This window comes from Oncorhynchus keta, chromosome 28 (assembly GCF_023373465.1).
Source record: "Oncorhynchus keta strain PuntledgeMale-10-30-2019 chromosome 28, Oket_V2, whole genome shotgun sequence".
In the NCBI taxonomy this organism is placed as follows: Eukaryota; Metazoa; Chordata; class Actinopteri; order Salmoniformes; family Salmonidae; genus Oncorhynchus; species Oncorhynchus keta.
The window spans coordinates 69,067,870-69,085,824 of record NC_068448.1 but is presented as its reverse complement, the minus strand read 5'-3'; the positions used below and the strand labels follow the sequence as shown (position 1 = coordinate 69,085,824).

The following is a 17,955-nucleotide window of genomic DNA, read 5'->3' as shown; positions in this document are numbered from 1 at the left end:
TATTTTGGAAGCCAAAAACCATGACACAGAAAGTTGAGTTAGTGTGCACTCTACAGTCTGTAGAGAGCAATGTGTAGGTTGGCAGTAATCTGAATACTAACAAAAGAAGATCACTGTCCATCTTTTCGTAAGGTTTAATAATGGCAGTTCAGCCAGTTACGACATTCATCATCAGACTAAACCCCACTTTGTTTACACACACAAATCACTAGACTTAGTACAGTAACGAGTAACAACACTTACAATAGTGAAATAGCCAAAACGAATGTGGAAAAAGAAAGAGGCTGAAAAAAACAGAAAAATCAGACATAAATCTAAAAATGAGGACATACATCTAAAAATGAGGACAATCTTCCCTCTCATCATTCTGGCAAACCAGAATTCCTCTAATCACTTACATCATCAGTGTGCAACAATCTTAATTCCAGCCTTTTAAACCTTTATCTCCCACATTCATTAAGACATTACGGGCCAGTTTCCCAGGTACAGATTAAGACTAGTCTTGGATTTAGAAGCATGTTCAATAGAGACTCTCAATTGGATGTACTTTTTAGTCCAGGACTAGACATAATCTGTATCTAGGGAACTGGGCCTGATCGTACATCATCAGCGCTTGTCGCAACAGTCTCAATCTCAGCCTAAAGGCTTTCATCTCCCACAACCATTAAGGCATAACTCGACATTTTCTTTCCTAGTACCCGCTCACTCCCTCTACTGTATCTCCCCTATGACAGCCCTATTGCCATGGCAATAAAGGATGGCTGCATGTCACGTTGTGCTATGTCGGTAAGCAGCAGACCACCTCCCAGTTGTGGGTCATGGGGTCCCTTCAGTGGGTTCTTTGCTGCAGCGTTCTCCCCCACTGGGAGTGTTCTGTAACACTGGTGTCCAGAAGAGTCTCCTCACACCTGGGTTATAGGGTCAACTCTGACTTCCTTTACGGTTGGTCTTCAATCGGAGTGTCATGCCTGTTACCTCTTGTTAGAGGTGCGCACATGGTGTCGGACCTAGTCTGTAGCTACAGAACAGACTGATTATCATATATGCCTACTAATTACAGTCAGGCTGTGAATGCAATTTAAGGAAGTGATGGAGACATAGGTTTATAGGTGGGATTTTAACATGTGTAATATTGGATTCAGACACCATGTGTCCTGCATCCTGGTTAGGGATTTGTGATGTCATAACACTCACAGCGTGGATGTCCTGGTGGTCTGGGGTTACTGGTACTGCTGCCAAAGGAGGACTGGATGTTGTGGATGGTCTACTGCAAAATCTGCCTCTCTCTCCCCTGCAGCAACAATTCAGGTGAATAATAATAATTTCTATATTTTCATTGGATGTATCAAGGTGTAAACCCTCTTTGGTAACTAAACACAATATAAATAAAACAAATAGATAGGCAGGGAACACAGAAAGGGGGTTTAGTTAAGAATGAAAATGACCTTCCCAGCAGCGAGTTCAGAAATTGCTGCCAGTATTTGATACCTTGGCCCATCTGTCTTAATCCCCAATTCCTTTAAATCTCCATCTGTCAGAGTAAAGAAAGCCTCCATATCCACCTGTAGTGGATGCACACTGACTGACTGACAGTGGATTAAATCAGGGTTGCGGTCAATTCCATTCAATTAAAAAAGTAAACCAAGTTCCAATTCCACATTTTCCTCATTAAGGTAAATTTGATTTTCAGTATATTTCCTAAATTGACTAGAATTGAAATGGATTTGACCCCAACCCTGGATGAAATGACATGTAAGCGATGCACATTTTATAATGGGTAGCAAATACAACTTGGCTTATGATATAGTGTGAATGACACATACCTCTTGCTCTTCGAATATGGGCTGGATAGTTCATCAGGATACTGGATAGTTCATCTTTTTGTAGTAAGAGACAAGCAGAAATCAGCAGAGGAAGGGCGTGTTTTTAAAGTATTCATACCAACCACAGATGCCCAGGCTCACCCTCGTCGGTGATGGTGCCACTACTGGAGCTGCCGCTGCTCTTGGAGCGTGGGTGGGAGGAGGCAGAGGACAGGTAGTCCCCCAGGGCAGGCTTGTGGGTGGGGGATAGAGATGGGGTCAGGGTGGGAGAGGTGCTCTTGGAGGTGGAGTTCCCAGACTGAGGTCTCTTCTTCTGGTCTATCTTCTTGCATCTTTTGCTAGTAATACTGACATTTTGTAAGCATGCATGATCGTTTATAATGTCTTATAATAAGGCTAGTATATTTTATGTCAGACCCGTCTGGAGTAGAGGTCGACCGATTAATCGGAATGGCCGATTTCAAGTTTTCATAACAATCGGAAATCGATTTTTTTGGGCGGCGATTTTCAATTTTTTTAAATATCTTTTATTTAACTAGGCAAGTCAGTTAAGAACACATTCTTCTTTTCAATGACGGCCTAGGAACAGTGGGTCAACTGCCTTGTTCAGGGGCAGAACGAGAGATTTTCACCTTGTCAGCTCTGGGGATCCAATTCTGCAACCGTACAGTTAACTCGTCCAACACTCTAACCATTGCACTCCACGAGTAGCCTGCCTGTTACGCGAATGCAGTAGAAGCCAATGTAAATTGCTAGCTAGCATTAAACGTATTTTATAAAAAACAATCATAATCACTAGTTAAAACTACTAATCCAGTTTAGCAGGCAATATTAACCAGGTGAAATTGTGTCATTTCTCTTGCATTCATTGCACGCAGAGTCAGGGTATATGCAACAGTTTGGGCTGCCAGGCTCATTGCAAACTAATTTGCCAGAATTTAAGTAATTATGAAATAACATTGAAGGTTGTGCAATGTGACAAGAATATTTAGACTTAGGGAAGCCACCCGTTAGATAAAATACCGAACGGTTCCGTATTTCGCTGAAATAATAAACGTTTTTGTTTTTGAAATGATCGTTTCTGGATTCAACCATATTAATGACCAAAGGCTCGTATTTCTGTGTGTTATGTTATAATTAAGTCTGATTTGATAGAGCAGTCTGACTGAGCAGCAGCAGGCCCGTAATCATTCATTCAAACAGCACTTTCGTGCGTTTTGCCAGCAGCTCTTCGCAACAACACCGCTGTTTATGACATCAAGTCTATCAGCCTAATGGCTGGTGTAACTAATGTGAAATGGCTAGCTAGTTAGCTGGGTGTGCGTTAATGCCGTTTCAAACATCACTCGCTTTTAGATTTGGAGTAGTTATTCCCCTTGTGCTGCAAGGGCCGCGGATTTCGTGGAGCGATGGGTAACGATGCTTCGAGTGTGGCTGTTGTCGACGTCTTCCTGGTTCGAGCCCAGGTAGGGGCGAGGAGGGGGACGGAAGCTATACTGTTACACTGGCAATACTATAGTGCCTATAAGAACATCCAATTGTCAAAGGTATATGAAATACAAATATATTAACTCCAACCTAAAACCTCTTGGTTGGAATATTGAAGTCTCATGGAACCACCGACTTTCATATGTTCCCATGTTCAGAGCAAGGAACTTAAACGTTATCTTTTTTACATGGCACATATTTTACATGGCACACATTTTTACATGCCACATATTGCATATTGGCACATATTACTTTCTTCTCCAACACTTTTTGCATTATTTAAACCAAATTGAACATGTTTCATTATTTATTTGTGGCTAAATTGATTTTATTGATCTATTATATTAAGTTCAAATAAGTGTTAATTCAGTATTGTTGTAATTGTCATTATTACAAATAAATAAAAATAAAATAAATCTGCACATTAATCGGTATCTGCTTCTTTGGTCCTCCAATAATCGGTATCAGCGTTGAAAAATCATAATCGGTTATGATTTTTACCTGTGGTCCATATAGCTTTTTCCAGGAGAGCATAATGGTTCTTACCGTTAAAGATTACCTTTGTTTTTGGGAAAAGCACCCCTGCTAGTAAGGATTGTTTTATTTTGTTGTGCATATTATAATATTATAATTATAATATTATAATTATAACATTTTAATCGGTGACACACCCATTTAACATCTGTATACGTTTTTTGACCAATGAGCACATAAATTGGTAGCGACCACGTGAGAGGCGTCCAGCCATAGTTGTTAGTTGGGGCGGTAGCCTAGTGGTTAGAGCGTTGGACTAGTAACCGGAAGGTTGCGAGTTCAAACCCTCAAACCCCCTCTATCGTTCTGCCCCTGAACAGGCAGTTAACCCACTGTTCCCAGGCCGTCATTGAAAATAAGAATATGTTCTTAACTGACTTGCCTGGTTAAATAAAGGTCAAATTTTTTAAAAAAATACGAAGCCCCCTTTCGCAGTAGAAATCAGACCAGATTATCATGTGCACTATCTCAAGAATCCCTCGAGTAGTTTCGTAGTCGCCTTAATCACAAGCACGAAACGACAACAGTGCGTTTCCCGGAACATTAATCTCTAAGGTTAGTTAGAGTTCCAGTTGTGATGCACTAACAAGTGTAAAGTTCACTCCTCGAGTAATACGCAGGTTTGGTTTGTACTATTTTTAAATATATATATTTTTTAAATTCTACTGTAAATCATATAGCAACCGGTGTTACCATCCCATCTCAACCTCTGGAAATCATTGTTCCCTGTTGACAAAATGAATAAAACATAATAGCGGTCTTTTCGGGCCACACAGCACAGCACCACAAGTACAATGAAATGCTTAACTCACAAGCTCTAACCAACAGTGCAGTAATTAAAATCGTTCAACACATTCATTTTTCAGTATAGCAACTTAATATTCATATATTAATGGTCAACTTTAATATTCACTAGGCATGACATTGGATATGGGCCTACTGTTCTCTAGGCTTCTAAATTAGAGATCACTGGACATTTTTGTTGTTGTAGGAAATGTGAAACATATTAATGCTGCTTTACACCACTATTGTTTTATCTTGCTTTTTATGAATTGGACTTGTGGTTGTTAATTGAATTGACAATTGTATTTTATAAATGCATTCCAGTGGAGGCTGCTAAGTGTCTGGAACGGGGCTAATGGGATGGAATCAAACACATGGAAACCATGAAGTATTTAATACCATCCCACCTATAGCCCTCCAGTCATTACCACAAGCCTGTTCTCCCCAATTAAGGTGCCACCAATCTCCTGTGAAATGGCTGCAGTCAGATTCTCTACCCTTCTCCCATAGTGTGTACTCGTTCACTCCCCCTCATCAATTAAAACCACTCTATGGGTTAGACACCCCAAGCATGGGCTAGAGGTAGTCTCCACCATATTTTTCTTACACCAATCCATTCCTTTTAAAACCATGGGAGGTATGGAGTGGAATGAAATAGTTACACTTTGGGGAGATGAATTTTGGACCCTAATACTTTGATCAGGATTCAATACTTCATTGATTCTGTAGTGCTGCAACCTCCGTATAGCAGTGCATTCGGAAACTATTCAGACCCCTTCACTTTTTCCACATTTTGTTATGTTACAGCCTTACTCTAAAATTGATTAAATAAAACAATTACCTCATCAAATCTACACACAATACCCCACAATGACAAAGTGAAAACAAGTTTTTAGAACTTTTAGAGAAAACCCCCAGAAGTACCTTATTTACGGAAGTATTCAAACCCTTTGCTATGAGACAAGAAATTTAAATTGAGCTCCTGTTTCCATTGAATATCCTTGAGATGTTTCTACAACTTGATTGGAGTCCACTTGTGGTAAATTCAATTGATTGGACATGATTTGGAAAAACACACACCTATATAAGGTCCCACAGTTGACAGTGCATGTCAGAGAAAAGAACCAAGCCATGAGGTCGAAGGAATTATCTGTAGAGCTCCGAGACAGGATTGTGTTGAGGCACAGATCTGGGGAAGGGTACCAAAACATTTCTGCAGCATTGAAGGTCCCCAAGAACACAGTGGCCTCCATCATTCTTAAATGGAAGAAGTTTCCAACAACCAAGACTCTCCCTAGAGCTGGCCGCCCGGCCAAACTGAGCAATCGGCGGAGAAGGGCCTTCAGGGAGGTGACCAAGAACCCGATCGTCACTCTGACAGAGCTCCAGAATTCCTCTGTGGAGCAAAGTACAGAGACATCCTTGACAGAGCTTGAAAGGATATGCAAAGAAGAATGGGAGAAACTCCCCAAATACAGGTGTGCCAAGTTTGTAGCGTAATACCCAAAAAGACGAGGCTGTAATTGCTGCCAAAAGTGCTTCAACAAAGTACTGAGTAAAGGGTCGGAATACTTATGCAAATGTCATATTTCCATTTTTTACTTTGTCGTCATGGGGTATTGTGTGTAGATTGATGAGGAAAAGTAACAATTGAATACATTTTAGAATAAGGCTGTAACGTAACAAAATGTGGAATAAGTCAAGGGGTCTGAATACTTTCCGAATGCACTGTACCACAACCCACCAACAGCAGATGGAGTCATTCTCCTGTCAACTGCATTGTGTGTAGTCGACTACCAATTAATTTGAGGGTCACATTCTCCTCTCATAACGCCACTTCACACACAGTTTATGAGCCTAAATGTAAGGATACTGAATGAGTAATGTTCTTTTCAACCTGTGGCAACCGGCCAAGAACAACAACTATGGCCTGTACATCAACCATTTCCAATTACCCTGTCAAACACTGATATAGAGCTCAATGTCGTCAGCAACTAAATAAAGAGCCGGAAGGGCACTTTTTTTTATAGAAACACGGCTATAAATAAAAGGATTTGACAAGTCTTAAAGTAGGAGTCACTTTGTCTGTCCTTACTGCTAATAGGTCTACATTGGCCAGTAGGATGTATAAAACATTAAGCTTTTTTCTCCTTAGTTCCTGTTTGTTACTGTAAAGTAATATCATAGCTCACTGATCCCTAGACATCAGCACTCTTCTGGGAAATGGGATCGTCAATCATCAACTCAGTGCCATCATATTGGCCCTTCAATATGGTTGCAGCCAGGTTCCACTATGTTTGTTAACATTTATTATGGTTTTGATATTCAACAGTGTAATTCATGCACTTCAAATACATTTAGATGAACAATTGGGCAACACTTAAAGCATGCATGTATGAGGCTTTTTAATGTCTTGTAGTAAGGCGTATTACCTTATGTGTTGTCTCTCTATGTATCAACATTTCAGATGATCGAAATGGCTGCCATTTTGTCAAGATTTGAGATGAAGAGAATAAGACTTTATAAGGGTCATACATGCTCATGACAAGTCATAATGCATTATACAGCAGGCTTTAAAGAAGGTGTTATCAACATTCTTAGTATATTATTGCCTTATTGCTATATGCAAGAGTTAAAGGAAAATTCCATCCAAAAACTATATTTTGATATTTGTTTAGTCCATTGTTGATATAGTCCCAAAGTGTTTTGCTTTGTCAGCAATCATGTTTTCAAGATATGTAACTGTCTGACGCAAAACGCAGCATCATATGATGCAAAATCCATCATACTGGGATGTATCTGTATTTTGAAAATGACTTATCTTAATCTGATTGCTGATAAGCAAAATATTTTTGGGACTATGTGAACCATGGACTAAAGAAACAAATACTAAAATATTGTTTTTGGGTGGAGTTTTCCTTTAAGTGTTTGTTTGTGCCAGAAGGCAGGTATAAAATAGTATATGTGGCTAAATTGCTGACTAGAGCTGTTATAGCTCATTATGTAAATCTAAACACACCACAGTCACTTCAAATAAATCATGAAGGGCTATTTCAGTAAAACTGGTTTTAATTCCTCGGGTTCATATTAATTCTAACGGAAATTAAACTTCCTGTAGACTACTAATGCACATGTCCAGAAGGGATGCATAATTGGAATGTATCCCGAGGATATGTTCAAAAACTGAAAGGTCAGTCTTAATTCCACCCCTATTCCCATACCTTTAACCGCATGGGATATTACACTGTCTGAGTCATAAGCTGTTTTAATGGAATCCGGGAACTGAAGGAAACAACGTTGTGAGGCCATTACCTCATACACTGAATCTGCGTAAGCTTTTAATGTGCAGGGACCTTAGGGGGAAAAAACACAACAGATGTCCCCAAATTATTCATCAGAACTGAAATATTCAGTTGAAAAGGTTTGAACATAATTTCCCTTTAAGACATGTCACCAAAAAGAGACTCTCTAAATCAATGTGCTTTTGTTCTCACTGCCCTGTCATTCTCTGAGTATTCAAAGCCCATTTTGAAGCTCTGTGTGTCATGGCCGTTAAAAGAAGAGGACCAAGGTGCAGCGTGGTGAGTGTAAATTTTCTCTTTATTTGGAAAAGGACGCCGAACAAAACAATAAACACTACAAAACGAAACCGTGACGCCAACCTCTATGTACCCTAAACAAAGTCAACTTCCCACAAAGACAGGTGGGAAAAGGGCTACCTAAGAATGGTTCTCAATCAGAGACAACGATAGACAGCTGTCCCTGATTGAGAACCATACCCGGCCAAAACATAGAAATACAAAATCATAGATAACAAAACATAGAATCACACCCTGACCAAACCAAATAGAGACATTAAAAGGCTCTCTAAGGTCAGGGCGTGAGACTGTGGGGGATCAGTTCATACACTTTGTGAGAAAAAGAGAGAGAGACAGAGAGAGAGGGAGAACCTTTTTCTCCCACTCACTCTCTCTCTCTCTCTCTCTCTTTACCTCTCTACCTCTCTCTCTCTCTTTACCTCTCTCTCTCTTTTCTCTCTACCTCTCTCTCTCTCTTTTACCTCTCTACCTCTCTCTCTCTTTACCTCTCTACCTCTCTCTCTCTCTCTTTACCTCTCTACCTCTCTCTCTCTCTCTCTTTACCTCTCTACCTCTCTCTCTCTCTTTACCTCTCTACCTCTCTCTCTCTCTCTTTACCTCTCTACCTCTCTCTCTCTCTACCTCTCTACCTCTCTCTCTCTTTACCTCTCTACCTCTCTCTCTCTCTTTACCTCTCTACCTCTCTCTCGCTTTACCTCTCTACCTCTCTCTCTCTCTTTACCTCTCTACCTCTCTCTCTCTCTTTACCTCTCTACCTCTCTCTCTCTTTACCTCTCTACCTCTCTCTCTCTTTTACCTCTATACCTCTCTCTCTCTCTTTACCTCTCTCTCTCTCTCTCTCTTTACCTCTCTACCTCTCTCTACCTCTTTACCTCTCTACCTCTCTCTCTCTTTACCTCTCTACCTCTCTCTCTCGCTCTCTTTACCTCTCTACCTCTCTCTCTCTCTCTCTTTACCTCTCTACCTCTCTCTCTTTACCTCTCTACCTCTCTCTCTCGCTCTCTCTCTTTACCTCTCTACCTCTCTCTCTTTACCTCTCTACCTCTCTCTCTCTCTACCTCTCTCTCTCTTTACCTCTCTACCTCTCTCTCTCTCTTTACCTCTCTACCTCTCTCTCTCTTTACCTCTCTACCTCTCTCTCTCTCTCTCTCTCTCTCTCTCTCTCTCTCTCTCTCTCTCTCTCTCTCTCTCTCTCTCTCTCTCTCTCTTTACCTCTCTCTCCCTCTCTTTACCTCTCTACCTCTCTCTACCTCTTTACCTCTCTACCTCTCTCTCTCGCTCTCTTTACCTCTCTACCTCTCTCTCTTTACCTCTCTACCTCTCTCTCTCTCTCTTTACCTCTCTACCTCTCTCTCTCTCTCTTTACCTCTCCACCCCTCTCTCTCTCTTTACCTCTCTACCTCTCTCTCTCTCTTTACCTCTCTACCTCTCTCTCTCTCTCTCTCTCTTTACCTCTCTACCTCTCTCTCTCTCTTTACCTCTCTACCTCTCTCTCTCTCTCTCTCTCTCTCTCTTTACCTCTCTCTCTCTTTACCTCTCTACCTCTCTCTACCTCTTTACCTCTCTACCTCTCTCTCTCTTTACCTCTCTACCTCTCTCTCTCGCTCTCTCTCTTTACCTCTCTACCTCTCTCTCTCTCGCTCTCTCTCTTTACCACTCTACCTCTCGCTCTCTCTCTTTACCTCTCTCTCTCTCTACCTCTCTTTACCTCTCTACCTCTCTCTCTCGCTCTCTTTACCTCTCTACCTCTCTCTCTCTCTCTCTTTACCTCTTTACCTCTCTCTCTCGCTCTCTTTACCTCTCTCTCTCGCTCTCTTTACCTCTCTACCTCTCTCTCTCGCTCTATGAAAAACAGGGAAGGCTGTTAGTCTGTTTCCCACTTCACACTTTAGTTGACTCTGATTTAAATGACTGAATCACTGCGCTGTTCATTTTGGAGAGGGTGAAATTAGTGTTTCCTCATTAGATTAATTTCACAACATGTTGATTATTTTGTTCCTGGGAGTATGAGAAAGCACAGCCATGCATGTTGGTTATAATGTTATTATAAGGTTATAATGAGTATTATTTGCAAACTAAATTAAACTAATTTGAAAACAAAAACAAATCAAAACTCTTCATTTGACATTCATGGGAATATGACTTCGACAATGTGTGTGGCTTTAGACCTGAAGTTGATTCAGCCTTTTGTTGACTGTAAATCAAGACTTGGATCTGACAACAGGCGGTGATGACAAATCAATCATGGACAACAGTGTTCTTGAGAATCCCTTATCTAAAGTATTGGTTTTAAGAGAAAGGAAAGAGGTGCTTACCATCCATGTTTCACAATTTAATATGTTGTTTACCATCACCCCTCTAAACGAGTATTGCTTTGTGTGTGTGTGAGATATAGAACTGGTGTTGAAATGTCTCTAAGCCTCCGTCATATTCTGAGTTAGACAATATATGTCAACTGTGCATATATTACCATTCTCCTCCACGCTAAGCTAAAGGGGTGTATCAATCACTGGTGTGCTGGCTTCTGTGCTGCCACCTTGCTGTAGCAGCCCAGCCACATCTGTCACTGCTGCAAGCAAAGCCCCAAGATTATTTATGGAATCGTAAAGACTTGGTTTTGCACAGTAGGAAAAACAAAATAAAGCTTTATCTACAAGATCTTGGTCATTTCATACTCCGTGGCTCTAGAGAATGTTCCTCATCCCTGATCACAGTTTCATCTTAGTCGGTATGCATTTCCATATACATTTTGGGATAAATGACTTGCTTCAGTAAGTACGGGATTTGGCTACGGCTTTGAGAACATTAGTGAACATCTTTTGCTTGGTGTCAGATTTTCTTATCATTACAGATATTGTCATTTACACAGGAAGTTATATCTCTGGGTATTTCACTCACTTACCATCAGGATAACATTGAGATAGATGTGGACAACAGGAAGTTTCTAGACATTGCTGACATTTATTTGACCTTTATTTAATATGAGGAAGGCTATGAAATTGTTGCTTTTAAAGTTATACACTATAACACAAGTGATACTTCTCCAGCAATTATTTTCAAAACTTTGCTTTTAAAATGTTACAACAAGATTTCCGCTGTTTTGTATGAATGTAGACTCTCGCTACAAAAAGGCAAATGGTAAATTCACACAAAGAACAGTAGAGGGCAGTATAGTACTGACATTTTCACAGCAGGGTAGCCTCTGGAAATCCATGGGAAGTCACTGATGTCCAAGACTCAGGAATGACAGATTATCAAATCCAAATCAAATTTTATTAGTCACATGCGCTCAATACAACAGCTATAGACCTTACAGTGAAATGCTTACACATGAGCCCCTTACCAAAAATGTAGTTTAAAAAAAATATGGATAAGAATAAGAAATAAAAGTAACAAGTAATTAAAGAGCAGCAGTAAAATAACAATGGCAAGACTATTTATAGTCGGGTACCGGTACAGAGTCAATGTTCTGGGGCACCAATTTGCATACCGCACAAACAGATCCACAGATGATGCAATCTCTATTGCACCTCACACTGCCCTCTCCCACTACTTAGCAAATGGAACACCTATGTGAGAATGCTATTCATTGACTACAGCTCAGCAATCAACACCATAGTGCCCGCAAAGCTCATCAATAAGCTAAGGACCCTGGATCTAAACACCTCCCTCTGCAACTGGATCCTGGACATCCTGACGGGCCACCCCCAGGTGGTAAGGGTAGGTAACAACACATCTGCCACGCTGATCCTCAACACAAGGTCCCCAAGGGGTGCGTGCTCAGTCCCCTCCTGTACTCCCTGTTCACTCATAACTGCACAGCCAGGCACGATTCCAACACCATCATTAAGTTTGCCAATGATACAACAGTAATAGGCCTGATCACTGACAAGACAGCCTACAGGGAGGAGGTCAGAGACCTGGCTGTGTGGTGCCAGGACATCAACCTCTCCCTCAAAGCGATCAAGACAAAGGAGATGATTGTGGACTATAGGAAAAACAGGACCGAGCACACCCCCATTCTCATCGACGGGGCTGTAGTGGAGCAGGTTGAGAACTTCAAGTTCCTTGGTGTCCACATCAACAACAAACTAGAATGGTCCAAACACACCAAGACAGTCATGAAGAGGGCATGACAAAACCTATTCCCCCTTAGGAAACTAAAAAGATTTGGCATGTGTCCTGAGATCCTCAAAAGGTTCTACAGCTGCAACATCGAGAGCATCCTGACTGGTTGCATCACTGCCTGGTACGGCAATTGCTCGGCCTCTGACCGCAAGGCACTACAGAGGGTAGTGTGTACGGCGCAGTAAATCACTGGGGCTAAGCTGCCTGCCATCCAGGACCTCTACACCAGGCGGTGTCAGAGGAAGGCCCTGAAAATTGTCAAAGACCTCAGCCACCCCAGTCATAGACTGTTTCCTCTACTAACGCATGGCAAGCGGTACCGGATTGCCAAGTCTAGGACAAAAAGGCTTCTCAACAGTTTTTACCCCCAAGTCATATGACTCCTGAACAGGTAATCAAATGGCTACCCAGACTATTTGCATTGTGTCCCCCCTCCCCCAACCCCTCTTTTACGCTGCTGCTACTCTCTGTTTATCATATATGTATAGTCACTTTACCTATACATTCATGTACATACTACCTCAATTGGGCCGACCAACCAGTGCTCCTTCACATTGGCTAACCGGGCTATCTGCATTGTGTCCCGCCTCCCACCACGCGCCAACCCCTCTTTTACCCCACTGCTACTCTCTGTTCATCATATATGCATAGTAACTTTAACCATGTCCACATGTACATACGACCTCAATCAGCCTGACTAACCGGTGTCTGTACGTAGCCTCGCTACTTTTATTACCTCGCTACTGTATATAGCCTGTCTTTTTACTGTTGCTTGATTTCTTTACTTACCTATTGTTCACCTAACACCTTTTTTGGAATATTGGTTAGAGCCTGTAAGCATTTCACTGTAAGGTCTACTAAACCTGTTGTATTCTGCGCACGAGACAAATGAACTTGATATGAGAAGGTGGCGCTAACATTATGTACAAAATAAGTAAAAATATAAGTTGCAAATAAACAAACAAAAAACACAATCAGTTGGGGACACGTAAAACATCTGCCTTCTTCCTCTGTGCCATTTTAATCTAAACTACCCCTCATCTTTGACTATAAGAAGGCATGTTTTATCAGTGAAGGCACGCAGGCTTTGGAAGCATGCATGCACTAACCTACTATGTAATTTCACCTTCCGTATAATGAAGTAAAGTATCTATTGACTATCACATTGAAATTATTGTAACCCATATTGTAAAGCTATTTCTTACTAATCTCCATACAGTCTAACAGTGATTGTCAAGAAACTTCCTTTATAATCAGAGCTTGTTTACAATATTATTTTAGTACACAACTCGAGGCAATCTGTGATTACTACATTCATTTTTGGACTTTTAAATGAATGGTATATACCCATTGATTCTTAAAGATATACAGTATAACTTGTAAATGTATCAGGAGCTTTGTTCAACTGTCCTACCCCATCAGAACCCAAAATATAAAGCTTATTTTACTCTATTGTTTGTAAACAAAGCAAATGTAAACGAACACTCTATAGCCTCAAAACGTGGTTAAAAATAAAAATAAATGTTAATGGATAATGTAACGTCCGTTGGTGGAAGAAGGTGAGGACCAAAGCACAGCACGTGTTTGTCATTTTAATGGTAAAGCTGAACACTATACAACAAGCAACAACAGAAACAGCTCCGTCAGTTGCAAGCCACACTAAAACAGAAATTAACTACCCACAACACACAGGTGGAAAAAGGCTTCCTAAGTATGGTTCTCAATCAGAGACAACGATAGACAGCTGCCTCTGATTGAGAACCACACTGGCCAAACAACACAGAAATCCAAAACATAGAAAATGAACATAGAATGCCCACCCTAGTCACACCCTGGCCTAATCAAAATAGAGAATAAAAGCCTCTTTATGGCCAGGGCCTGACAGATAATCAGTCCTTACATCCATAGCTCTTTCTATGGCTCTTTTCTTCATCCCTCAGCTTTTTACCAAAACAGAGGCGGGGTTGACCACGTTATTTTTCGAACTGCAGATTGCCCCTTTAAAGTTCGGAGGCTCATTCATCTTTAATTAGCTTCGGTCCTGAGACATTCTTCAAGATCAGCTCTGAATTTTAAGAACCCTCGGAATGAAATCATTCACCATCCTACAGAACACCATTTCAGTTATGTGACTGATTATGAAGCAAAAAATACACAGTTGATGCTAAATGTTACTCCTAAGTTCAATTAAAGGAGATGTTAATATACATCTTTGTTGTATTGACAGGTTATCCCATTAAACAATAAATTGTCTCATGTTCAGCTTGATCATGAGTAAGCATGATTGCTTTCCATTTTACTCGGTCATGTCTAGTAAATCCTGAGAAGTGCAATCATTTGCTTGTAAAAGAGAATACGAAGTGCTACTCAATTAAATTATAATGGTATCACAATGGATCAAAAATGGTAGTCATTGGATGCAAGGGGCTAAATCATGAGATATAATGGCTGTTGCTTGTGTCTTGAATTAAGGATAACATGTTCAATATACACGCCATAACCATGATCTTTCTCATTGGTTAGCTTGCCTTTGTTGGGATACTGTATCAGGATATGTTTTCAATGGATGACTTTTGTTTTTAGCCCTCAGGAAAGAGTGTCTGTGTAGCCAGGGCATTCAGCCGGGCCTACATTTCATCTGATTTAAACAGTTAGGCCCAACCAAGCCTCTGTCTTTATCAACTCTACCATCAGAGATGGAGTTAGGAGATAACACTGTGGGACTATATTGAGGTGACTTTCTAGCAGAGCATGCAGAGAAGATCAATGGAAAAGAAGAGGGAACACCTCCTGGATGTGATTAGAATTCATTGAATAGCGATCAAAACAGAGACAGAGTAGAGTGTTGGATTACTTGACATTAAGATTGTTAGATTGAGACATGGTTGGGGGGGAATGGGATGGAAGGTTGGGGGTGGAGGGCCACTCTTTATATTGCATTTATTATCACTTACTCTGAATTTTTCTTTCTTTATTTTTGAGTGGCAGCCTATGTGTACATGTTTTATAAACATATAATTTGAAATTAATAATGTACCTGTAACCCCAAAAAAATAACATAACATTTTATCCCAAAAAAAGGTGAGGTTTCACCTTGGAGATGAGGGCCACCAGAGAGACGTAGGAGTAGTCAAAAACGCACTTTTAGACCCCAGCAATATCACCAGTCTCTGAGGCCAAGGCTCCTAGACCCCAGCAATATCACTATAAAAAGCCATTTAGAAAATTAAAAACTCACATTGATTGATCGGTTAGATACTACTGTATCTCGAAGCCTTCACTAAAGGCATAGAGCGCTCCTGTTCTTTTCCAGATAGGGTCTTTTTACTTGTATCAGTAAGAACTAATGGCAACCATCATCACTCCTCTATTATGTTTGTTTTGCCATGGTCCCTGACATCAGCGTCCATCCCTCTCTCGGATTATAAACACACCTGCAAACCTTATGTGGCGAGGCCCAGTACAGTGTCATGTTCATTAAAGCAACAGCATACCACTGCTGGCTTGCTTCTGAAGCTAAGCAGGGTTGGGCCTGGTCAGTCCCAGATGCTACTGGAAGTGGTATTGGAGGGCCAGTAGGAGGCACTCTTTCCTCTGGTCTAAAAAATATCCCAATTCCCCAGGGCAGTGAATGGGGACACTGTTTTTCGGATGGGAAGTTAAACGGGCCCCTCAGGGATATGTGCTTTGTTCTCTCCTGTGCTCCCTATTCACCCACAACTGTGTGGCCGTGCACGACTCCAGCACTATCATTAAGTTTGCTGACGACACGACGCCCCCATCGACGGAGCTGGTCGAGAGCCTCAAGTTCCTCGGTGTCCACTTCACTAAGGAATTAACATGGTTCATACACACCGACACAGTCATGAAGAAGGCACGGCAATACTTCTTCCCCCTCAGGAGGCTGATAAGATTTGTCATGGGCCCTCAGATCCTCAAAAAGTTCTACAGCTGCTTGGTATGGAAACTGCTTGTCATCCGTCCGCAAGGCGCAACAGAGGGTAGTGCGTACGGCCCAGTACATCACTGGGTCCGAGCTCTCTGCCATCCAGGACCTCTATACCAGGCGGTGTCAGGAAGGTCCTAGAAATTCAAAGACTCCAGTCACCCAAACGTGACTCTAAACTGATAGTGTTAGCTAGCAAGAGTGGGTAAGTTAGCTGGTCCTGCTGTTGGACGTATCACCACGCAGACTATGTTTTCTACTGTGATTGGTCAACAACTACACTTTTCTCCTCCTCAGCTGAGCGGCTTCCACTGCACATGCACCGCCGACCGCTCTGCCTGGATAGAATTTCGCCATTGCACATCAACTCTGTACTGGTACCACAGCTATGGTATACAACCAAGTTATCATTACTCATTGTGTATTTATTCCTTGTGTTATAATTTTTTATATAATTTTTCACTCTGCATTGTTGTGAAGGGCCCATAGGTAAGTGTTTCACTGTTAGCCTATACCAGGGCTCTCCAACCCTGTTCCTGGAGAGCTAACGTCCTGTAGGTTTTCGCTCCAACCCCAATCTAAAGATTCTAATAATTAGCTGGCTGATAAACTAAATCAGGTTAGTTACAAAACGTACTGGAGGGTAGCTCTCTAGAGACAGGGTTGGAGAGCCCTGCTCTATACCTGTTGTTTATGAAGTGTATGACATATACAATCTGATTTGAACAGAAAACATTTTACTGAAACATGGAGGCACTACCATTTTAGTTCCCCGTTGCAAAATACTTTGACATGTTTTCTGTTGCGAGTCTAATGAACATGACCCAGCTCTGTGCTGTCAGAATAAAGGAGGAAGAGTTACGTGGTGGTGGAGTTCGCCCAGAGGTCACTGAAGCATGTCAGGTGTGACCAGGGGAGAGGTGCCAGCCAATTGGACAGGTCTGTTACTACTAAGACCCTTGGGACGGTGTGACATGACACCAGAGTCTCTGTGATCAGTCTAGTAGAGTGTACAGCACAGTCCATTTGGAAGGTATTCAGCCTTATACCCAATAAGACTTGAGTCTGCCAAAGGTGCTTCAACAAAGTACTGAGTAAAGGGTCTGAATACTTATGTAAATGTATTATGTCAGTTTTTTATTTGTTCTAAATTAGCAAAAATGTCTAAACCTGTTTTTGTTTCATCATTATGGGGTATTGTGTGTAGATTGATCAGGGGAAAAAACAGTTGAATCAATTTTAGAATAAGGCTGTAACTTATCAAAATGTGGAAAAAGTCAATGGGTCTGAATACTTTCCGTATGCACTGTATCTTGGGTAATTTGTTTTCTTTACTGTTCTCTGACTGCTCTGTTCTTTGGGTCACATTGCAACCTCCAGAACACCAGAAGCACAGCCTCAGTCGCTATATATCATAATGGCAGATTTGTGCAGTAGTCTTCTCAATCTCACCTCTAGCAGTTCGATTTTCTTTTTGGTAGGCACAGAGGCCAAAAGAAAGACTGATTCAAATGAGTTCACAAGCCCAAGGAAAAAGAGTTAGGCCTTAATCAATACCTAGCACAATAAACATGCCTCAACCCAATAAACATACCTCAACCTAATAGAGTGCTCTCGCACTGTCTCTGCTCAAACTTTTCAGGCATCTGAAAGT

General features: G+C 41.3%; 1 long non-coding RNA gene across 1 annotated transcript; it reads left to right on the top strand.

The window, feature by feature from the left end:
- The first annotated feature begins 1,173 nt into the window (after nucleotides 1–1,173).
- Nucleotides 1,174–17,197, top strand: LOC118360532 (uncharacterized). The gene is made up of 3 exons (XR_004820887.2): nucleotides 1,174–1,308; nucleotides 16,599–16,692; nucleotides 17,144–17,197. It is a non-coding gene; the product is annotated as an uncharacterized LOC118360532 (long non-coding RNA).
- Nucleotides 17,198–17,955: the final 758 nt, after the last annotated feature.